The following is a 25,333-nucleotide window of genomic DNA, read 5'->3' as shown; positions in this document are numbered from 1 at the left end:
CGTCTGCCTTCATGGACCTGGATTATCTGGAGCGTCTGGCTCGGATCCTGGACATGCCCGTGTCTGCTGTTCCAGAGCCGGAGCCAGTGTCTCCTGTTCCAGAGCCGGAGCCAGTGTCTGCTGTTCCAGAGCCGGAGGCAGAGCCAATGTCCGTTCCAGAGCTGGAGGCAGAGCCAGTACCCGCTCAGGAGCCGGAGCCAGAGGCAGAGCCAGTGCCTGTTCCAGAGCCAGAGGCAGAGCCATTGCCTGTTCCAGAGCCGGAGGCAGAGCCAGTGCTGTCTGCCTTCATGGACCTGGACTTGGACTATCTGGAGCGTCTGGCTCGGATCCTGGACATGCCTGTGTCTGCCGTTCCAGGGCCGGAGCCAGTGTCTGTTCCAGGGCCGGAGCCAGTGTCTGTTCCAGGGCCGGAGCCAGTGTCTGTTCCAGGGCCGGAGCCAGTGTCTGTTCCAGGGCCGGAGCCAGTGTCTGTTCCAGGGCCGGAGCCAGTGTCTGTTCCAGGGCCGGAGCCAGTGTCTGTTCCAGGGCCGGAGCCAGTGTCTGTTCCAGGGCCGGAGCCAGTGTCTGTTCCAAGGCCGGAGGCAGAGCCAGTGCCCGTTCCAGAGCCTGTTCCAGCGCCAGAGCCGGTGTTTGTTTCTGTGTTTGTTTCTGTTCTTGTGGCTGTTATAGTTTTTGTGTCTGATCCTGAGCCGGTGTCTGATCCTGAGCCGGTGTCGGTGTCTGATCCTGAGCCGGTGTCGGTGTCTGATCCTGAGCCGGTATCACTGCCCTGGCCGCCCGAGGGGTCTTCTCCGCCCTGGCCGCCCGATGGGTCGTCTTCACCGCCCTGGCCGCCCGATGGGTCGTCTTCACCGCCCTGGCCGCCCGATGGGTCGTCTTCACCGCCCTGGCCGCCCGATGGGTCGTCTTCACCGCCGTGGCCGCCAGAGTGGTCGTCTCCGCCGTGGCCGCCAGAGTGGTCGTCTTCGCCCTGGTCGTCCAAAGGACCTGTCCCGTCCCGGCCGCCTGCACTGCCTGATCCGCCCTGGCCGCCCGAGGGAAAGTCTCCGCCCTGGCCGCCCGAGGGAAAGTCTCCGCCCTGGCCGCCCGAGGAAAAGTCTCCGCCCTGGCCGCCCGAGGGAAAGTCTCCGCCCTGGCCGCCCGAGGGAAATTCTCCGCCCTGGCCGCCCGAGGGAAAGTCTCCGCCCTGGCCGCCCGAGGGAAAGTCTCTGTCCTGGCCGCCCGAGGGACTGTCGTCTCCGCCCTGGCCGCCAGATGAACTGTCACTCCCTGTCCCCGTTTCTCTCCATGGACCTGGCCCCCCATCCCTCCCCCTGATCCTCCACCAGTCCACCTCCCGCCTGGACACTTGTTTGTCTGTCACGTCTTGGAGCGTCTGGTAGCCGCTCCGTAGAGGGGGGGTTATGTCACAGTGTCTGGTTTATGTTCCTTGGGTCACCACTAGATGTCCTCCTTCCCCACGGTGTCCATCACACTCTTGAACTACATCCCCCATGATCCTTGTCTTTTCATTGCACTCAGCTGTCTCTTATCACTGATTATTGCACTCAGCCTGTTCCCCATTAGCATTGTCATTTCCCTGTGTATATAACCCTGTCTGTTTCAGTATGTGTCACGGAGTCCTTGTTTGTATCACACCACTTCTTAGGTCGGTTGTTGACTGTGTCTTGTTTTGTTCTTGTGTTGGATTGCTTCTTTGGATTTTGACCTCTGCATGGACTGGATTATGATGTAACGGATTGGCCCTTAATAAATATACTGCGCTTGGATCTTCTCTGTCTCCTTGAGTGTGGATCGTGACAGTCGTAACAGGCTTAATCAGCTTGAGATCACTATCTCTGATTACTGGCACCACTATTCTCCAAACAGCACACACACACACACACACATTGGGTTTTCATGTTTTATGGGGATTTTCCATAAACATAATGATTTTTATACTGTACAAACTGTATATTCTATCACCTTACACTAACCCAAGCCCTAAACGTCCCCATCACAAAACTTTCTACATTTTCAAAAAACATCATTGTGTATAATTTATATAAGAAGTAAAATGTAACCCTTAAATCCCCCCCGTAAATCTGTTTTGGTCAGATTGTAAATCAAATTTGGTGGCAATATTGGTGGCACACACACACACAGAGAGAGAGAGATAGAGAGAGAGACAATACAGTGGAGCAGGAGAAGGGAAGAAAAGAGGAAAAGACCGTCTAAATACAAGGACAAATGTTGCTGTGCTTATCTGTTCTGCACTATGAACTTGCTTTGAAGCCAACAGGCACCCACACACACCAGAGCCACACACACACACACACATTTACATAAACTAAATAGACAAGAAGGAAATGGGTCTAATGTGACTGTGTGTGTCTATGAGAGCATTCGCCCTCATACTGTAGTCATCAGCTGTCTTTTGTTCTCTTCTTCCTGGTGGTGTGTGCAAGCTTTTATCCTTCAAATTGAGTAAATATTCCAGGTTATTAGCCCAAAACTTATATGGCTGTGCTATAATAAGTCAATATAATACACAACCAATAAACAATTAATGGCCAGTGTTTGCTCTGTAGTTACAACAGTAAGAAAAGAGCTATAGCTCATGCAAAACTGTCATGAATGCAGAAGATGTAGCCTTATATATAATGCCTGTTTTCCATGTAAATATATTTAAAGGGGTGGAATAAAACCACGAGAAAAGGTATAAATATATAAAAGTCTTATAAATCTTTATTTGCCGGCCCTGCGCTGGTTTATTTGCTGAGGCTGGTGTGCTTGTCAATGATGAAGCGAGGTGACATACGGCATATGCTGAGCGGCTCCACCAAAGCCCAGAAATATTGTTTAATTACGCCTCCACGACGCTGCAGTAGATCAAAACCACTTTTTCTGAAGCTGTTCTTGCTTTTGTTTTCGCCTTTTCGCTTAAACTCTTTGTTGTATCCCTTTTTTCTTTCTTTTATTGATGCAAAATGCAAGAAAGAGCACAAAAGGACAGGTGCTCCACCACTGCCGCAACATTTTTAATGCTTCTTTTGATCTCTTATTTTTCATCAGAAACTTTTTGCTGCTAATAATCAGAATTAATCTCAGAGCACATCAATAATTACTTTTAAATTTGCAAACTTGCCCCCATTATCGTTCAATTTGCCAAATATATGAAAGTATGCTTTTTAGTGCCTCTGTCTCCCTAAACCTCCATGGGATCCACAATAATGTGACTATATTGAAAATCTGGGATTTAAAAAAAATATATATATTTTCAATTTTAAAGTAGTGAAGCAACAGAAGTAACTAAAGATATTTTCTTCGATATTGTTATGTACAGTACATCCAAGTGAGATTAATGAAAAAGGGGGAAAATGTAAGGAAGGAACTTGGTTCTATCCATTGGTTGTTGACTGGATGGAGGCAGATAATAATGAAAGCTTAAATTCAAATTTAAGAACTAGGAGTTTAAGCATACAACATGATTGGAGAATCCTGCATACATCACCAGAGAGGAGTCTGGTGTCACTTGAAGTTCAAGTTGACATTTTGATAAAAAATTATAAGTATGCATGGATGAATTCACAATAAGATCAATAACATGCATTTAAAAAACGGACAAAGTGAATTTCCATTTCATGCCGACTTAAAAAAAAAGCAAGAAACAAAAGGAAATTTTATGATGTAATTTATTATGTTTATTGTTATATATTTTAAAGGAAATGCCGTCTACTAATGTAAAGCTACAGTAACGTCTTCATCTATTCAGCTTGAGATCCTTTCCATCTGAACTGGTTATATCTCTTACACCAAGTAGTGAAGGTGTTTTGAGCAGTAGGATAATCTCTCTCTTTTTTCAGTTATGAGAAAGAACCATATTCACCCGTACAGTCACGCAGAGCCAAAGCACATCCAAAACAATGTTCTTCCGCAAAATTTATGCAGTTTTGTTTTTTAAACGCTAGAGGGCCAAAGGTTACATACTGTACCTTTAAAAATGTAGCCAGTTACTAAGTTTTTAAGTTGAATTAGGAGGAAACAGCATCACTAAAACAGATTTAGTACTAACTGCGTCTCACATTTATCCGCTGCATATGTCAATGAGAATGCCTCATTTAAGAAAATGAACCATTACATTGCAAAGTAAGGAATACATTACTGTACATTATGCCTCACGAGGAGTCGAGGACAGTCAATTTTATAGCTGTTACTTTTCTTAAAGGAGACATCCTCAATGATGAATGCCACAGACAAACTCCGGAGGGCGCAGCCTTCGAAATGATACAGAGCAACTGATTGGCTGAATCCGAAATCGCCCCTTATACCCTCAAATAGGGCATTATTTGAGGGTACAGCCATTTGTAGTGGTGTCCGAAACCATAGTGGACATTATCGAGTGCCCTTATTCTATCCCACAGTGCACCGCAATAATGAGTGTACAGCCGATGCATGCTCAACTGCTGTCCGAATTCGCTCACTCGTTTTCATTCACTCCTTCCAGTGAACTGTACTAGTGGACTAATGTAGGGAATAGTGAATGAGGGTTTAGGGGGCGATTTCGGATTCAGCCATTGTTTTCAAGGAGATTCCCTGAACACCAAGTCTGCCATTGGTAAGAAAAGTCCCACCCCACTCTCATGTCATTGGTTGAGATTTTGTTGCTGTTGTCGAGTGGATCGGATGCTATTACGAACAGAGCTATTTTGTTATAGCGGCATTGAGCCACATTTTCAGTGTAATCTGCATAATTGACCAATCGGTAAGTTACTGTTGCTAACTCGGACAACCAAACGGAGTAGCTAACTGACTTACAATGACAGCCGTCAGTGTGAAAACCTTGTCCCAAGATGTTTTTGATACATTTTGGACACAGAAGGACCTTTCTGTTGTTGAGGAGCATTCATGTGGGACTTAAATATCCCATGGAGGGATATATAAAAGATTTGACAATAAATATGATGGGTAACAAGATTAATTTGGAAGCCAGGGTTTACAGATCACAATGCAAGCCTCATGTTACGGTAGTCACGATCGCAGATGACAACATCCAGGATCAACACTGTTCATATACCGCAGTGTAAGATTCAAATAATTTACATTTAAACGGTTGAAAATGGAGAGGCACTTAAATGTAGAACTTCGTTTATGTGTTTTTGACCTACAGTTAGCTATTTATGTTTGTACGTTAGCATGGACTCACTAACTTTAATTGTAACTTAATGAGAGTATGACAACCAGAACATTTTAGTTTTCGTCTTCATTGGGATTGGGATCGAACCCTTAGGGAACCAGGTTACTGCGCCCACATCAGTGATAAATTAACCGGGCTTCAGTCGTAATGCGCAGAAAATTGGTCCGCACAAATCTTATCACACTTTTGAAACGCGCTGGTGAACGCACAGTACGGTGATTCAATACATGAATACCCATGCCCATCCTCTCAGGATACATGGAACAGTGTTACAAATACCCCAGGCACATCATTTTACCATTTGTGTAGCATAATAAACACCATAAAACCCATGAGAGCTACGGATCCTCCAATGTTTCTCTAAGGCGCTGAAATCTAAAGTTTGCCCGGTCCCGTGCAACTGATACTCAACTGCCATTGGCTCATCTGCGTTCGAGGGGAGGGGCTTACCGATAGGTCAATTGCTAATTACTTGTAGTTGTTCCTGCAGATTAAGATGAACAATTTTAAAACGCATGCAAAATTTCACCAATGGTTCCAGACTTGTTGAATCCCACTGTACTACTACACAACTTTCATCATCCTGTAAGTCATTTCCAAGAGTAAGTCTCAATAATATGAGGAGGAGAAGTGACAGAGGGAAAGCACACATCTCTTGGAAATTGCTATTCATTGGCGGTGGACCGGGAGCTATTTCCATTTCCCTGTGCAGGCGGCCAGCTGACCCTTCACTCTCTCCACCTGTCTCTCCATCAGTCTGAGGAAGAGACCTTCAAATGTCCAATATTACATTACACTATACAGACTCGGCTGATATTCAGAGCTCTCTCTGTGTGTATGACTGAATATGATTAAAAAAACAGCATAAATGCTGAGAAAATAAAATATTGGCGGTTTCTATCTAAACAGACACTGAAGTACAGCTAATCTAATCATGGCACATGCATTATTTTGTATAAAGCAGAGAGCTGGATGTGAGAGACCGTTTGTAATGACTGCATTTGTCAAGTTTTGCCGAGTGGATTCTGATTTTCTGCGCTCACTTCAATCATAATTACATCTGAAGTGTTTACTGTCTGTCAGAGTCATTCGTTATCAGAGTCAGGGTCAGCTCTGAGAGACAGCAACAGGGAACAACTACACAACATATGAAAAGCTCAATGAAAGAACTGAGGGAGAGAGAAAGAAGAGTGGAAGTGAAATACCCTGATTGAAAAAAACAGCGTCTGAGTCCTAAGGACAAATGATAACAGGAATAATAAGGGAATCAAGCAAACACTTGACATTAAAGGCTATCTGCGGGAGAATGTCTCTTGAAAATGCTCAATACATGTTGAATCTAAAGTTAATGCATGCTAGTTTAATGGTATAAGCAAATGTGTGTTTGGGTGCAACTTTTCTGTTTTGGTTATACCATTTCATTTGATTTCTCAAATTATCTTCTTTTATGTTCCATATAAGAAAGAAAGTCATACAGGTTTGAAATGACAATGGGAGAAATTCCTTATAAAGGCTTTAATGCCAGTCCAGCAGGGGCTGCTGATCCCAGCGCAACAGTAATAGACTAAAGTGTACTGGTAAAACATCCTTTGTTGTTTTTATGTTGACGATGCTCTTGTACCTTTGTGATGCTGATCCTGTCTTGACTCGTAAGAATGAGATGCTCAAGTTAAATGCCGCTCAAGGATATTTATTGTTGAAAAATAAATAAACAAAACACAGATGTTAAGTCCCATAAGCGTGTGACTCCAACACACGCTTCCAAACGCTCATCCGCACTCTTCTCGCACTCTAAAATGGTCCCCATTTTACATTGTTTACATATAGTAATATAACTGAACTGTTGGCAAGCAGACTACCTTACTTGCTATATTCTCCAGTACATACAGTATATGCTCACAAAATACATGTCACAAAATGATTAAACACACAATCCTAGTGCGTGTACACTGTCATTAAAAATTGATCAAGTGCATTCATGAGGTACTGTATCTTTTCATGCATGTTTCATGTGTGATTTGTGGAGCATGTCTAAACTGGCCATATGCATCAATGTAAGCGGGTCATCTGAATAAGACTGAGGACTCTATGCATTGATAATTCAGTTTAAGATCTACTCGGGTACTAGGCATTTGTCTCCATGTCATAGGCCATCTATCTTCTTAATTGCTTTCTTTACCAGGTATTCACATCGTAACGCATACACAGCCAATTTACAATTTAAAAAAGTGCTCATCTTTAAATATATACTCTGTAGGAGCAAAAAGTCTTAGGGTTGAAAGTTGGCTTTTATGAATAATGTCAAGAACATGCCCGGGTCTTATTTAATAAAAAAAAAATTAATTAAAAAGTTATTTTAATATATATTTTTTTTTTCAATAAGTAGTACAATAAAATAAAATAATCCATTTGTTAATGTCAGTTATCTTAATATGAATTTATTCAATAAGTAAGCAAAATAATTAATTTACTTTGATTACGGAGTGAAATGTGACCTGCATGTATTTATAAGGTCCTCCAGTTTAAACATAACTCTACAAAGTCTTAAATCTCAACTTAATTCCAAAAGCTTTTGAAAAGACGTTTCACTCCTCCGACTTCACCTGCAAACAGAACATCGATTTCCAAACAATGAGGCAGACTGTGTGTGTGTGTGTGTGTGTGTGTGTCATGCTCTGTTGCTCATGCAGGTGGACACACTACAGTAAATACAAGAGGATTCACTCAGGTGTGATGATTGAATTAGAGCTACAGCCAGACCTGTCTGTCTGAGAATGAACACATGTTTTAAGATGACTAACTAACTCAACTGAAGCAAGTCTCTCAGTGAAGCCCTGTTTCACCTAGTGTCTGAACGCCATTCAGTGTGTGTGTGTGTGTGTGTGTGTGTGTGTGTCTGTGTGTTTGGTTCATCTCAAGAGAATATAATGCCAAGAAAGACAAAGGACACACACCTGAGCACTGAGATACCATTAATCTGTCTGGGATTGTGTGTGTGTGTATGTGTGCGCGCGCGCATATGTGTCTGTTGATATACATAGTTTTTAATGCATATCTATGAATGTATGGTATGCTGTCCTGACGCTTGCAGAGGTGTACCTGCATTGATATTTCTCAATCTCAGTCAAGACTCAATCTCATGGGCATGTCTGTTATACACACACACACACACACACATGGCTTGAATGGTAATGAATTCCTTCAGGAGCAGACAGAGTTCGTGCGGGGCTGCGGTGATAAAGCTGGGGTCTGTCGTGTCTGTGGCCCCGCTGGAATTAAGATGAGATAAAAAGCATTCCCATCTCCCGCTTGAAGACCAGCAGGGGGCCAACAGAGGTGACACTGCCCGAACGAGACACACACGCGGGAGGTGAAGGAGAGCCAGACAGGAGGATGAGAAGTCATATCTGATAGATCTGAGCGCAAGAGTGAGTGAGTGTGTGTGTGTGTGTGTGTGTGTGTGTGTGTGTGTGTGTGTGTGTGTGTGTGTGTGTGTGTGTGTGTGTGTGTGTGTGTGTGTGTGTGTGTGTGTGTGTGTGTGTGTGTGTGTGTGTGTGTGTGTGGCCTGATAAACCCTACATTATGGGGGAACAAAATGTCCCCACAAGAACAAGGATTTTGGATATAGCCATGATCTTTGTGTGGACATTGTTTGGTCTCCATGAGAAAAACAGCTTATAAATCATACACAATGATGTAATCTAAAAATGCAATTTTCTGTGATGTTCTGAAATTTAGTCTTTCTAACCATGCTATATTTTAAAAATATTTTACAATTTACAAGAACATCTTAAATTGAATGATTTACAAATGTCATTAGTAAAAAGTAACCAAGTAATACAGTAATAACATATTTTCCTTATACCTCGAATGCATGAGTGTACACATCTTTATCATTTTTTACAAACTATTTTTAATATTACAATTTGATTATTATTTTTTTTACAAAAACATGAATTTGAATTATTGATATGAATTATTAGTTGATAAATGTAACATTTTGCAGAGTTAAACCCCATGATATTTTACAATCTTAACTAACAAAGCATGTCATTAAAAGGTAAATAATCTGATATTTTAAGAAACATATTGACCACCTTAACACAGTGATGATGAGGGTCTTCAGTGTCGTCAGGTTGTAAAGTATCACATTATGTGATTATTGATTCATGATAGTTGTAAATAATATTAATATATAAAAATAGTTTTGAAACTTATGATTAACATGTACACTCACATGTATTCAAGGTCTAATAAAATATTACTATATTTATATTTTATATTTATTACATTCATTCTTTTTACATGATGGTTACACACACACACACACATGTATGTATTATAAATTTCAATATTTTTTTCAAATTTAATGAAAAGTTGTTTATGTGAATTGCAAGCTATATTATTATTTACTATATAATTAATTAATTAATCATTTAATGTTATAATATTTTTATATATATTAGGGGCATACAATATAATATCTTAAAAAAAAGAATTATATAATTAAATTATAAATAATTTAATAAAATATATGTTAAAAAAAATCTGTCATAAAATTTTTTAAAAAAATACACTTGTGGTCTCAGGTGTCTAGACCCCGCTGTGTGACGAGAGAACATGTTCACAAAGCCACAGACTCACTCAGCCATCGCAGCACACCAAACACATCCTTCTAAACCCAACCAGAACACACTGATTCAGTTCAGTGCTGATCCTCAGCTTGAGCAGTTTAACTGTTCAGACACTGTGGTATCTAATCAACACAGCTCACTGAACAGAACACACACACACACACATGCTGTAGTGACAACCCCATGTCAAAGAAACAAAGAGAGAACTTATTTACAGTGCATGCTCTGATTTTGAACATACTTCTGATAGGATCTGCGATAATCCAGTGTGAATTTCCATGATGGTTCAGGCTGCTAATGCTAGTTTGACTAGTAGACTGGTTTAGCAAGAAAGGTTTTGTTTTTGGACACTATAAATCGGAAGTCTACCACAGTTACACTCTACAGTTTTTAAATTTTTTGGTCTATTAAATTTATTTAAAGTTAATTTTGAATTATCAGTGGTGTTACATACAATTATGTCTTCCTTTTTAAGACTCTAGAAATACAGAGGACGCACCTCCAGTTGTTATTTCATCCCTATGAAAAGCGATCCAGCTCTGGAATTGGTCAATTTTAATGTGTGGCTAATATGTTTATCAGTCGTGAAAAGAGACAGTAGCAATAAGCACATATGCACACACGTCTCTGTATCCGCTCTACTGAAATCAAACATTTAAAAACGCAAACAAATATGTCTCATCTGCTGACACACTGTACATTAACTGATGCACAGCTGCAAATTTAGATTATTCAAATATTAGCATTAGCTGGTTGTCTTTATGCTTTATGCTATCTCATTATTCACCAGTCCCATGGGCTGCTCCTGTCTGTGGTCTGTTCCTCAGTTAACCTCTGCTGCTAATGGACTTCAGACAGACTAAAGGGCTTTTCACACATGAAACAGTTAACCCTGGGTCATTCTTCAAGGGTAACTCTTGCCAAAATTGAACCTAGGCTCTTTTTGTTTATCTACCCGAGTCAAACTTTCGTGTAAAAGCATAATTAGAATGGAAACGCCAGTTTTAAGATGGACCGTATTTTCGTTTTAGGTAAAAATGCCATTTGAATGGGAGTGCATGGGGCACTTCTATGATAGCATCAAAATCGCTGTTTTTAAAACGCTATGAAGGCTCGACACAACAACATAAAACTGTGCTCGAAGTATCACCAGGGCCTCTACACATGAACTTGAGGATTGAATTCATAGTTTGTGTACGCAAAGTTCACTGAAAAGAAAGGTTTTTTACGACTCACTTTATCAGTTAGTGTTTCCGGTGGATGGAATTTTGTCAGTCAAAAGTAGTCGATCTCCGAATGCAACGTAACATGAGGTATTCATAGAGTGACGTTTCACACATTCCTATACCCTGGGCTAACGTCCTTATTTGCATATTCGCAGTGCCAGTGTCCCTGACTGGACAAACGCAGCATATGACCTGTTCACATAAAGGCTCTAGCATTGCGCGTCCTCATTACACATTGCTGACGGTTCCCATCAAGTTTTTTCTGAATGAACTTTTCGAACGAAAGGTTGAAACAGTCTCTTCACTCCAATTGTCGTGGTTTCCATCGCCCTTTGACATTTTTCGAATCAAACGCAGAAACGACTGTTTATATACATCGCGCTGTGTTTCCGTGACTGCCCAAAGCATGTAAATATAAGGCACGCGATTGGTTGTCGGTTGCTAAGGATCTAATTGTAACATTCTAACACCGCATCGTTTCACACTGTACAAGTTTGGCACCGCAATTCAGAGTTAACACTGTAAAAGCTCCAGAGCAGGGTTTCATAACCCTGGGTAACCCTGGTGCTAACCCACCCTTTTAAATTACGTGAAACGGTCCTTTACCCGGGGTTAAAAGCAGGGTTAAGAAAGACGATAACCCGGGGTTAAGCGCAGTGTGAAAAGCCCTAATTTGGCCCTGCTAAATTCCAAATGTTTTAAAGCCATGGCTGTGTAAGGAACAGACTGAAATTTACAACATTAATCACTGACAATACAATCTCATTGACACATGTGCATATTCAAATTTCATGTCAAAGAGTGTTGCACCAGGCTTGAAGCCAATGAAAATGAAATGCCACTGGTTCTAGCAGGTCTTCATGAGTCCTCGTAATCTTCAATCAAAATAACCCTGGCCCGCAGCTTCATCTCTTCTCTTCTCTGATGATGTGTTTACTGGCGAGAGGGCGGGACAACCTGTCACTCACATGAGATCCACCAATAGCAAACCACCCAACAATCCAATCAATTCCTGATGGACAAAATCAAGTCACGCTCTACATTTTTCATTGTTCGAGAAGCTGTTTCACTCGGATATATGCCACAATAGTGGAGAAAAGACTATAACATGCAGACTTTAATGAGCTTCAATGTCACACAGTTTACTGACAGACTGCCTTGTGACCATTCTTATATATTCACTTTATATCACTTTATAGCCTCTAGTGACACTCTTTGTGTGCATACTAACAAACTTGTAAGTAGGGCATCAACCCTCCACAGAAACACACACAACCGATGAGAACAGCCTGAGAATTCTGCCTATTATTGGATCTCATGCATTCATCCCTAGTGAAATAAAAAGACATGAGATGATCAGCTTGTATAGATCAAAAACATCTTTCTTTCTTTAAAAATGTAATTATAGCACAGTGACAAACTGAAACAAGAATAACTTTCCTTGTTTTTTCCCCCCTCTCTTTATTTTCTTGTTTCTTCTCTATTAATGTCACATATGATATGTTATAAAGTAAAATAATGTTCAAATGACTTAACTCTTTGGTATAAATCTTTCTTAATGCAGTCTGTTTACGCAATCATTTTTCAAATTCACATCGTGTCTGATATTCTGTGTTTATCAGAGGGCGACAGGGTGTAATTTCTTGTCATTCCACGGCTATGATGTTAAGATGAGGTATTTTCACCCATGAAGAAACACAAGACATGAAATGATGGGTGTGCAGACAGGGGTCATGGAGGTGTTTATCAGAGGCAGAGGAGAGGTGACGGTGTAACACATGTACGCCACACTCTTTTATCACTGAGTCACTGTGGTTTGGCCATAAGCCACAATGTAAGGGTTTGATCCAGACAAAAAAAATGTTGAAAAGGTTGGGACGCTGGTGTTGTCCAAAATCCGTTTTTTCCTGGACAAATCGTATCCCGGTGGTTGCGTATTAGGTAACACTTCGATGGTTCACTTTAGACATTCTACTGACTATAAGTAACTTTGCAACTACGTCAACTTACTCTACTAAACCTGAACCCTAACAACTAACACTAACCTAACAGTTTACTACAGTCTACTAATACTTTAATGAGAGTTAGTTGACATGGAGTTGCAAAATTACTTATAGTTAATAGAATGTCTAAAGTGGACCATTGATATAAAGTGTAACCGTATATTTTTCAAGAAATGATTCTTTCATATTATAATAATGAAATAAAAGGCAACTTAAGTTTATCTAAAGAACACTTTTTGACTGCTTCTTAACAGACTTAAGTAAACCTTTAAAAAGTGCACTGTAACAATTACAAATGACATATTACTTTTAAAATCACTGTTTTAATAATCTTTTAACCCATGGTTTAATACACTTTTGCTATGTTTTTAAAAAGTACATTTATTTTGATGTGTTGCATAACATACTAATGCACATTAAAGAACTTGATTAGAGTTCAACTGTATAGTGTTATTTGATGTTACATTTAAAGTTAATATATTTTAAATGTACTAAATTACAAAATCATTACAAATGTGGAATTACAAGGCTTTATAAATATGACATATAAGTTTGAATAGAAATGACATTAAAGAATATTTTAGTTAAAACCATAAATGCTTGTCAGTACATTAAGCAGTACACTTTAACCATATATCAAAGACAATATAAGTAATTATGAAATTACATATAAAGATGTACTTTAAAAAATCACTCTAAAGTTCAGCTAAATGCATTTACCATATTTGTAACTAACATTTTTAATTTAACTGCAATTAACATGCAAGTGTCCAAAAACATTAAAAGAATATACTTAAGTGTGAATGTAAAGTATATTATTTCCATAATAAGTACTCTTTACTCTAATAGTATGAAATATATACTCAGCCATATTGCTTACATAATAATAAACATACACTTTTACTGTTAAAAAATTGTTGTTTAAACAGAAAATAAATATTACCATCTCTAACAATAAAATTCTCAAGCAAAATCCAAAGTTTCTATAGGATTACATGAAGTACCTTGCATAGGCTGTCTCAGCAGGCTAATCGTTAGCATGCTAAATGTAACGTAGTTGTAAAACTTAAAGACACAGATGTTTAAGTTTTTGCAGCCAACAGAACTGATGTGGGGTCCAACCCTACACGTTAATAAAGAAAGTCTTGCTTATTTAAACTAGTCAAGAAGCTTGGTGGGTGGATTGGAAAGGTTGCAAGACAAGCTAGGAAGGGGATAAAAGCTGCGTCCGAAAACTTGCCTTCGGAGGATGCATTCCAAGGTAGGAACGCATCAAGGCACGCCTGGAGCCAATGTTAGTTTCACTGAGGTACCTTCCTCTGATTGAGTTTTGAAGGCAACATAGATGTATTCTTCACTGCCTTTGATATCCCACAATCCTGTGCTTTCCATTCTGTGACAGTTGAGCAATAAAAATAAAGATAGCATCTAAGCGTTGCAGTTGGTCTTCAGTTTGTGTGTAAAAGTACATATTTGACCAACATTTGTCTAGTGAGAAATTACTATTGTAGTAATTAAATAATCACCAAAGCTCTCTCAATTTTTTTGCAGATCATTAATAATTTATGCTGCCTCAGAAGTCTGTCCGATATCAGTTTCGGGAGGTACCGTCGAGCGTAAACGCTGCCTGAAAAGTCATTGTCTGATAAAGCAGCGAGGCAAAAAATCAGCTGCCTATAAGCTTTCGGGCGCAGACAGGATTTGATGGGTGAATATGGGCAATGCCAAAATGGAAACCCTCATTCAGTGAAAAAAAAAAAGAAAAAAAAAGGAAATTTTCTGTACCAAATACTGTTAGGGAAGCATCATACTTGTAGCATTTAAATTAGCAGGATTACATTAAAATGATCTTTCCCACCGTCATTAGGACTTTATTTAGTATGTATGTATGTGTGTGTGTGTGTGTGTGTGTGAGTAACCGACAGCTGTGTGCCTGCTGGCCTGTATTGAAGTCACGCTCTCTGCGGCCGGGTGCCATTAGAAGCTATCAGCACAGAGCGGCAGGGCAAACCTAATGGAGCTGTAATCTGTCAGCCAGGTGTGTGTGTGTGTAAAGTGGGCTCTTGGGAGAGACACTGGTGAAGAAATGTAAGCGCTTATTGATGAATATTACAAAACACATACAGAATGACTTCTCAAAGTATGGAGGTAGGGGCACATGGCAGACTGCTCTAGATCGCAAATCTCACATTCACGTCGCTGCCACATTGATGATAAACACGAAAAAAGCAACACTGCAAAGTCAGTGCTCAGGATGTTGATGACTTGAAAAATAGCACACAACATGTCTATGGAACACTTGTATGGTGCTTAAACACCATAGTTACAAAAAAGTTTAAAAAACATAACTGTTAAACCATTATTCAATAAAACAATAAAAACTGACTTTCTTCATTTAGCATCTGCTACATAAAAACACTACTCATTTCAATGGTCCTCTTTAGACATTCTAATAAGTAACTTTGCAATTTCACATCACCTAACACTCATTTAGAGTATTAGTAGACTGTTAGGTTATTGTTAGGTGTTAGGGTCCGGGTTAGTAGAATAAGTTGACATTTATATTTAGTATATACAGTGGATTTATAATATACTAGTTATATAAATAAGCAAACTTGAACTAGTTGCAAAGTTACTTATAGTCAGTAGAACGTCTGTTGGAGGAGCATCAAAATAAAGTGTTAGCAGATAAAGTTTTAAAACTGTTAGATTAAACAAACAGTCTACTAATACTTTAAAGGGGTGGTTGATTATGATTTCACTTTTCTAACTTTAGTTAGTGTAATGTTGCTGTTTGAGCATAAACAACATCTGCAAAGTTACGACGCTCAAAGTTTAAAGCAAAGGAAGATATTTGCTTTTAAAGAAATTGCTTTTTAAGGACTACAACAAACGGCTGGTAGGGACTACACCACATTCCTCCAGGGTTAGTGACATCACTAACCCTAGAATTTACATAAACCCCGCCCCCTGAACAAAATTTATAGATGATCAAGACAGAATACGAGTCTCTTGAGTCTCCATCTTTATCTGATTCCGGTTTGAACATAAAAGGCTAAAAGTTTTTGAAATTTTCAGTGCATGTGTGTGTGAGGTAAAAGGACACAAGCTCTTGAAGCTCCGCCCCCTGTGCTGAGAGCAGCAGCTCATTTGCATTTAAAGGGACAGACACAGAAACGGAGCGTTTTTACTTACACCCAAAAAGTGCCAATTTTAACATGTAAAAATATCTGTGGGGTGTTTTGAGCTAAAACTTCACATACACACTCTGGGGACATCAGAGATTTATTTTACATCTTTTGAAAAGGGCATTATACCACCCCTTTAATGATTGCTAGTTGACATGTAGTTGCCAAATTACTTACAGTAGAATGTCTAAAGTGGACCATTGAAATAAAGTGTAATACCATACAATCTATGGTACCATTCAAAAGTTTTGAAAGATATTCAGCAAAGACACATTAAATTGATCAAAAGTCACTGTAAAGACTTATAATGTTAGAGTTATATTTCAAATAAATGCTGATTTTACTGCTTTCTGAAGGATCATGTGACACTGAAGACTGGAGTAATGATGCTGAAAATCCAGCTTTACCATCACAGGAAAAAATTACATTTTAAAATATAATCAAATAGATAATTGTAAAAATTGATTTCAGGAATATTTAACAGTAATATTACACAATATTACTGTTTTTACTGTAGTTTTTATTAAATAAATGCAGTCTTGGTGAGCATGAGAAAAGCATCCAAAAAAACTTACCGATCTCAAACTTTTGAACAGTAATGAAAATGTTTTTATATATATATATAAAATATTGTCATTACTGTTCAAAAGTTTGAGGTCGATACGTTTTTTTGGATGTTTTTCTCTCACACACACACACACACACACATATACTGTATATATATATATATATATATAGTGCCACTGGGAACATTACTGATGGTTTGGGATAGTAAGTTTGAAAAGGGGTATGACAGAAAAAAACACTGACTTATATAACCACTGATATGTACATACACAGTCAGTCAGAGACAGAAGGTTTCTTCAACCTACACACATACACAGGTCTCGTAGAGGTCCTCGCAGTGCTTCTGAACAGATTTATGAAGTGTGCAGTCAAACTAAAGCGTGACCCTGTCAGACAGCGCAGCGAACAGTGAACATCTGAACAATCGCTTTATAATACCCAACACACTGAGGAAGAATACACAGCACAACCACCGCTGTCTTCAGCAAGACTCACAGTTCACTCTATATCTGTGATCCTAACCTAAGAGCAGCTGTCTATTTTGAGTCAGTGTGAGATAACAGCACACGTTTTATTTACCTGTGCAACTAGTTTATCTCCAGTGCCTGGGCTATCAAAGGATGATCTCTGAGCATTCTTTCACAAGCACATATTTATAAAATAAATGTTCACCCCAAGTTCTCCTAGTGCATTCACAAAATGTTCCTGATGAATTTACAATACGCAAGAACTTTTGAAGCATTTGAAAATACTGGAAATTCTGACATTATTTATTCACCCTCTACTTTCTTCTGTTTCAAGTTAATATGTTTTACAGATACCATGAATTCATTATTCATTCATAAATATGATTGCATGTTTTGAGGGAGTCACACCACCTGACATTTTGCAATCTGAACCATCCTTGCCCCGTCAAAAACGGTCAAATTATCCAATATATTAAGAGGGTCTTCCTCTCTATGATCCTCTCCTGTTTTGAGTTTTTATTTTTATTTTTATCTGCATTTTTCTGCATGTCTTTGTTGGTTGCACCACATGACTTTGATATCATTTAAAATTATTAATATGCAATGAATCAGTTTTGTTACAATATTCGTAAAGAAATATTACAAAAATAAATTTTGCTTCATTTAAATTTTGTTTTTGTCAATTTTATTCGTTTTTGTTTAAGTTTTAGTTTTATTTATTTAAGTGCTTCACGTTAAAATAAAATAAAATGAGAAATGATGCCTTGGCAACTAGCTGAAATAAAATAAGTTTGCTTTATTATATTTTATTTTATTTCAGTTAAGAATTATTTTATTTCAAGTAGCAAAAATGTTTTAATTGTTTTAGTTTCAGTTAAAGGTCCCCTGTGGTGAAAATCAAGCTTTTAGTGCTGTTTGTATGTCTGTGGTGTTTTTAATGTGCTTTAAAAAAACAACATGTGTACACCATTGCTGAGTATTTTTGTTTAAAACTGCAGTGAACCAAAGACAGTCTCTGAGCTGGTGAGTGAGTGAGTGGAGGCGGGGCTAATTTGCATATTCATACAACCGAGTATACTAAATCAGGCAAGGGTGTAGAGTTACATTCAGGCAAAAAAAAAAAACTACTTCAAGGAATAAACGTTTAAATATGCCATTTTGGTGATCAAAGATGATTTTTAAGGGAAAAAATTATTGACTACAGGGAGACTTTAAAGGGTTAGTAAAATTATGTCATTAATGACTCACCCACACGTCGTTCCAAGCCCGTACCCGTTCATCTTCGGAAAGCACTGTTTAAGATATTTTAGATTTAGTCCGAGAGTTTTCTGTCTCTCCATTGAAAATGTATGTACGGTATAATACAGACATCATCAAAGTAGTCCATGTGACATCAGTGGGTTAGTTAGAATGTTTTGAAGCATCGAAAATACATTTTGGTCCAAAAATAACAAAAACTACGACTTTATTAAACATTGTATTCTCTTCCGGTTCTGTGTCCACGAGTTCCGAAGATGAACGGAGGTCTTACGGGCTTAACGCGACATGAGGGTGAGTCATTAATGACATAATTTTCATTTTTGGGTGAACTAACCCTTTAACGATAATAACCCTGGTTGTACCACCCTGACATTTTTTACTTTATGCCCCATAAAATCAAATAAAAACATGTTCATCACAGAAAATAGGTTTTCAAGTTCAACTGCATCTTAATGTGTTTTAGAATTTTTTTTACTTATGTAGCGCAAAAGTCAAACAGATTACTTTTGTCTATAAAAATACACTGTGCAAAATGAATTATTCCTTTAATGGACCTGTAATGTGGTGGGTTTTGAAAGTAGCTTTTAATGACTTTCTTTGTGGGCAGAAATGCGGCTAACAGAACAATGTGACGATGAACAAAGAAGTGAGGTCAGATCTCTGGTTTGTGTGCATGTTTGTGTGTGTGTGTGTGTGTGTGTGTGTGCTGAGAGTGTTATTAAGCGCCACGGTCCCTCTAAAGAGACTTCCACAGCACTGTGGACTATAATGATAATCTATGTCTGCAGTAAAGGATTAGATTACACTGTTTGAACTGTCACTCGGCATCATTAAAATGAAATCAACCCATTAAGCATATTGATAGGCCTTCATACACACACACACACACACACACACACACCCTGGGCATCACAAAACACCCTCATTAAATGACCTAGAGGAGAGAAAGACACGTGTCTTGTTCTACACTGCCTCTCTCATCTCTAATGCATTAGTAATTAAAACGTAGCAGCCGTGCACAAGTGTGTGTGTGTGACACAGCACATCTGTGCTATAGATTACCTCCAGCGCTCCGAGCTCACGGCTCAATTTCCCCTCTGAACGGAGGACATTTAGTGAACGGCTTGAATGCACAACTCTCAATGCATCATGGGATTTGCATGCATGTACATGAGTGAGGTGCGTGTAAGGTCAACACATCACCGACAGATGTGTGCATGTGTTTGTACACTTGTGTTTGCCTTTAGCATAGAGATGATCAGTAAACATCACACTGATCCATTAGGCTGTCACCTCAAACATAGAAACATTTCCTGTCACTGACCTCCAACAAACATGTCTTGAATAAACAGACTGTGATAACATCCCACTCACAGATAAAGAGGTTAAAGATCTAGATACGCTGTGATATTGTTTATGTATTTGATCCAGTTCTTGCAATGCAAACATTAAACAGCCAACAGACAAATGAAGAAATCAATTTAAGATGACTTGACAATGAATTATTGGTAGCTTGCCCACCTCAAAACATTCAGGGTGGCATTAAAGGGAATTTTTTTATGTCAAAATATATTCTCTTAAAGGAAGGGTAGGCAATTTTTTAATAAACACTTTTTGTTATACTGGTTGAAACTCTCTTCACATTCTGATAGCAATCAATAAGTGGTCTAAATATTCAAACATGTACATATATCCTCTGTGGACGCTTCAGGACCAAAAAATGTTCGTCCAATCATTGCATTCGGTCCGAAATGCAATAATACAACACCTGTCAACATGCATTTCCAAACCTCGTGACCCTGCTCGCGCACCAACCTGTCGAGATCTGGGTTTATCTGTGATGCTCAGATAATGAAGTTTTAATGTCTCTATTCCTCAACTGTGGTGGCATATCACTCATGTAAACTGCAGGATGGACTGACCTGATGGATGGCGACTATTTGTATTTGATTGATTGCCGTTGTGTAGCTTTCCTAATAGATTCAACAGATTCCACTTCCAAGGGCAGGACCCATTGATTTTTACCAATACAGCCAATCGCAGAGAGCGAGGAGAGACCTGACAGTGTGCCACTAACACCACGCTTCAAACACACACACACACACACATTGCCTCCGCATCTACTCGCCCTACATGATACCAGACATTACAGCTGTCGAAGAAATACACAGAATTGATTTTCTCTCTCTATGCGTCTTCTCTCCATTTGTCTTCCTCTCTCATTCTAGACACTGTTCTATCCCAGGGTGGTCTATGAATAATAGCAGGTAACGTAATAAGACTAAAGATGCAAATAGGTCTTTTTCTAATCTTGTAACAGCGGGGATTAAATGAAAACCAGCTGAGATTTCAGCAGACAGGAAGGGTTTCGGAGAGGGATGGTTGGGGTGGCGATGGACCAATAATCTGGTTGAATGATTTTTTATTTTATTTTATTTTTTTACAGATATTCAAACTTTTCAACATCATGTCTCTAAAGAATAACAACCAATAAAAGAAATTTCTACTACTGGACTACTGTGTTCAACAGGAAACAACAGTATTCTTGACATAAATCTTAAATTATTCAAGGACTTCATTGGATGAATTACTTTTATGCATTTTATGTGAGAAAATGCATTGCACCGAGGACAGTTAAAGTAAGGTATAGCACAAAATAATAAAAATAACAATAGTAATAATACTAATAATACTATTGTATGGTTTTGCTGTAGTATAATGATTTGTTTTATTATTGTGTCAAAAACAGTGAGAATCAAATAAATTTTTTCCCTTTAAAAAGCAGTAATTTCAGAAAAAAAGAAAGATTAGCATACAATATTGGGGTAAGTTTTCTTTTCCATTGCTCTTACTCTATTCTTTTCTCTCACTCTTTGTATACACTTTCAATTAGTTCTACTTTTCTTATTCTTTTATTGTTTTCGCAGCATTTCTACATCTCTATTCATGCAGCACTGATGTCACTGATGTCTCTTTGACCATTTTCATTTTAAAAGTACTTTATTGCCATTATATTTATTATACATACAGTCTTGCCAAAGCATCAATGCATAAAAGCAGCGGGGAAAATAAATAAAATAATAATAATAATAATAAAATGCAGATTATTTTATCCAAAGCAACTACATTTTATCAGCTCATGCATTTTCTGGGCACAGAACCCATGACCTTGGCATTAAATTATAACAAAAGGATGTGCTAAAAAATAATAATAATATAAATTAAAAATATAAAATAAATATAGAACAGGATGAAATAAAATAAACTGATCGCTCAATGCTTCATGTAATGCTCTGTTGCACATGAATATGAAGATACAGTGTCAGTGGTCGGTGATCATTTTAAAAAGTGATTTGTAACACTTGCATTTGACGTCGCTGATAAACTGAAACGATGTGCAGTGTGAGTTTAAAGTTTTTCAGAGTATCTCTCTCTTATCTGGAATGAAAGAGAAAGTGTGTCTTTGTGACTCTCTTTCTTTTGTCTGCCTCGTACCCCTTAATTTCAATAAGGGTTTTAGGTGAAGGCTTTTTAATAATTCAGTAACCGCTTCTCAACAGCTCAAAACCTCAGCACAAATCCCATTAACAAGCCATGAATTATTTCAACCTTCACATCTGTCCACATCCCCATGTGAACACACACACACACACACACACACACACACACACACACACACACACACACACACACACACACACACACACACACACACACACACACACACACACACACACACACACACACACACACAGCTCAATTTGCCTAATGGCCTTAGTCTAAACAGATTTTTCTGTTATCTTTTCTGATGTGGTCCTCAGTGTGCACAGCAATATTACAATCCGTTTAAACCGCAGATCTGATTGGACTAAACACATCTTGACTTCATAGGATTATTTAGGAGTCTCAACACAAACATCTATTGTTTTTAATGCAAAATAGGCATAAAAAGCACATGATAAATGCTTTACATAAAACATGGAAATGCAATGCTAAAAAGTGCCAATGCAGCAAATCTTTTGTCACCTGAATATTCCTGCATACTGTAAGCGCAGTTACACAATATGCAATATGCCTCTAAATCAGCCAGGACTTGAGCTAACTGCTTCCTATCAACGATTTGCTTATGATTCATAAATCAGCCTGGAAGTGGACTCATAAATATTGCTACTGTATTTTGAATGATGTGCACATGAATGGCAATTTCACATTAGGGTCAATGGCATATTAGGGTGCAAATAAGAGTCTTGAAAGAAAGAAAGAAAGAAAGAAAGAAAGAAAGAAAGAAAGAAAGAAAGAAAGAAAGAAAGAAAGAAAGAAAGAAAGAAAGAAAGAAAGAAAGAAAGAAAGAAAGAAAGAAAGAAAGAAAGAAAGAAAGAAAGAAAGAAAGAATATGTTTATTTATTCGTGTTAATTATTAATATTTTTATTAAACTTTTTATTACAATATCATATATGGCACGAGATCCATATCATATAATATCAGTCATATCATATCAGAGTGCTACTCCCCGAAAACAAATACGTTGACATTTTACAACCTGAAAAATAACTTTATTAATATTAACAAGCAGTGAACTTTTGTCCAAATCATTTTTTTTAAATAAAAGATTATAGCAAACTACTTAAAAATTCTTTCTTTTCATGAATGTCATTATTTTTAATAAGGCATTTTTCTTCATTATGATATCAGTACAGGTGTATCAACCTGACATTTTTGACCAAAAACATTTTTATTCAGAAAATTAAAAAATGCTCATTATAGAAGAGGTCTATTCAAGTCATTGCATATATAAATTGAGTTATGGAAATGTCTTAATTCTTTGTTAGATACTATATATATATATATATATATACATAAATACAAAATAATGGAGGTATTCATTGATACTGCAGACACAAGAAGTTGCCAGGTTGTCCATTCTTTATTTTATTTCCGACTTGAATGTATGATGTGGTAATAAGACCTGCCCGAACAGAGTTTACCACACTGGAAAGCAACACTAGCCTCAAACAGCATCAGGTCAGTCAGACAGACACACACACTTGAGTGTATCAGAGGATCCTGCTGCATCTTGCTAGATCTGCACAATTAAGAAGTAATTGGCAAAACCAGCACAATATCTTGGTGTAATTTGTGCATGTAATGAGTCCATTATGTCTGGAGGAGCCAGAGCCCTGGAGGTTGAAGACACTGAGCTGAAGAAATGAACATCCCTGTCAGTCTGAGTCTAACAACAGAACCACAACACACTCGAGAAACCCAAGAGCTCTTGATGTTAATGAGACGTTCACACAAGTCGCGTTCTTGCATTCAGACACAGCTGGACAGGGTTGACCCTGAATGACTCAAGACTTTCAAAGTTGGGCTATTTTTAGCTTGACACCTTCTCTAAAAAGCACAACATTTACCACATGAAAAATGCTGAATAAAGAAACATTGGTCAACTGAATGTAATGTTTTCAGTCACTTTAATTGAATGTTATTTACAACTAAATGAAAATGTATTATAGTTTAAATCCATAAAACTCTTAACACAGTTAGCACTACATCCGTCTGTGTAAGCTATACTATTAACACATTTCCTGTTGCTTTAACACAAAATGCATACAATTAACACAAATTTAAAATGCTTAACGTTCTTTTACACACAAGCTCAAACAAGACCAAAACAATGGATTTTTACTGCCAAACTGACCAATGCTATAACACTGTATGTCAGAACAGATAACACCATGTTCTAAACCTAACCTAGCAGGCTAAAGTCAAGGTAAACAGCTGTTTATAATGTGAATTTAAACACAAATATATACCCTGTATTTTATGCTATTGTTACTGAGAAACAGCTGATTGAATTATGCAAATATATAAATCACAGCTGATTCCCATCTAGGAAACACGTCATAAACCACGGGCTATCATACAGAGAGGCTGGTGAACGAGTACAGCCAAATCTCAGCCGGGACACGGTGGCATCAATTGTTCGGATTTTATGAGAAACCAACAGGTAGGATATTGCTTCTCCTACTGCAAAGTGTGAATAATTGTACCATGTATTACAGTGACTGTGTGCCTCCGATCTCTAATATGTAACTGTATTTTGTCCCTCTAAGGATTCAACGTCTGCCTCCATCAGGGGGCAGAGGAAAGCTCCTGAATGAAGAACAGGAACTTGCTATTGTCAACATGGTGATTGCTGACAATGAAATAAAACTGAAGGACATTCAGTCCAGAGTTGTAGAGGACAACCTTGTCTTTAGGAACATTGCAGCAATCAGCACAACATCCATTTCTCGGACTCCAGCTAAACACAGAGTCCGAATGAAACAATTATACAAAGTTCCTCTTGAAAGGAACGGTGAGCGCATCAAAGAACTCCGTCACCCATACGTCCAGGTAAGGTTATGCAATACAGTCATTACTGTACTATACATTGTGTGTTTTGCAGTAAACTACTCTATAAACTTGGAGTACACTGTAAAAAATTATCGTGATTTGAACGGTAAAAGACTGTAAAAATGCTACAGTGCAAAACTGTTAATTGGTTAACAGAAAGTTTCCTTACTATATACGGTAAATAACTGTGATAGATCTAACGGTACATTTAATGTAATTTTATTGTAAAATACCGTTAAATTTACAGTTTTTGAAAGTGAAAAGAACAACTCATTGTATAATTTACAGTGAAAAACCGTAAATTGACATTCCCACAATTCCCTGCATGACACTTCACATTTGATTTATTTTTGTTGAAATAACTATGTTTCTTCTCAGTTTTCTTAGTTCTTTTCTAATCAGTTATGTACATTAG

General features: G+C 38.1%; 1 protein-coding gene across 1 annotated transcript in view; it reads right to left on the bottom strand.

Moving 5' to 3' along the window:
* LOC130082479 (LHFPL tetraspan subfamily member 7 protein) overlaps nt 1–25,333 on the bottom strand; it is a 171,188-nt gene that overhangs the window by 14,519 nt on the left and 131,336 nt on the right. The window lies entirely within an intron of this gene.

The sequence above is a fragment of the Rhinichthys klamathensis genome, unplaced genomic scaffold, assembly GCF_029890125.1.
Source record: "Rhinichthys klamathensis goyatoka isolate OS25496 unplaced genomic scaffold, OSU_Roscu_1.1 h1tg000046l_1, whole genome shotgun sequence".
In the NCBI taxonomy this organism is placed as follows: Eukaryota; Metazoa; Chordata; class Actinopteri; order Cypriniformes; family Leuciscidae; genus Rhinichthys; species Rhinichthys klamathensis.
Note: the sequence above shows the minus strand (reverse complement) of the source record. Positions and strands in the feature narration are given on the sequence as shown.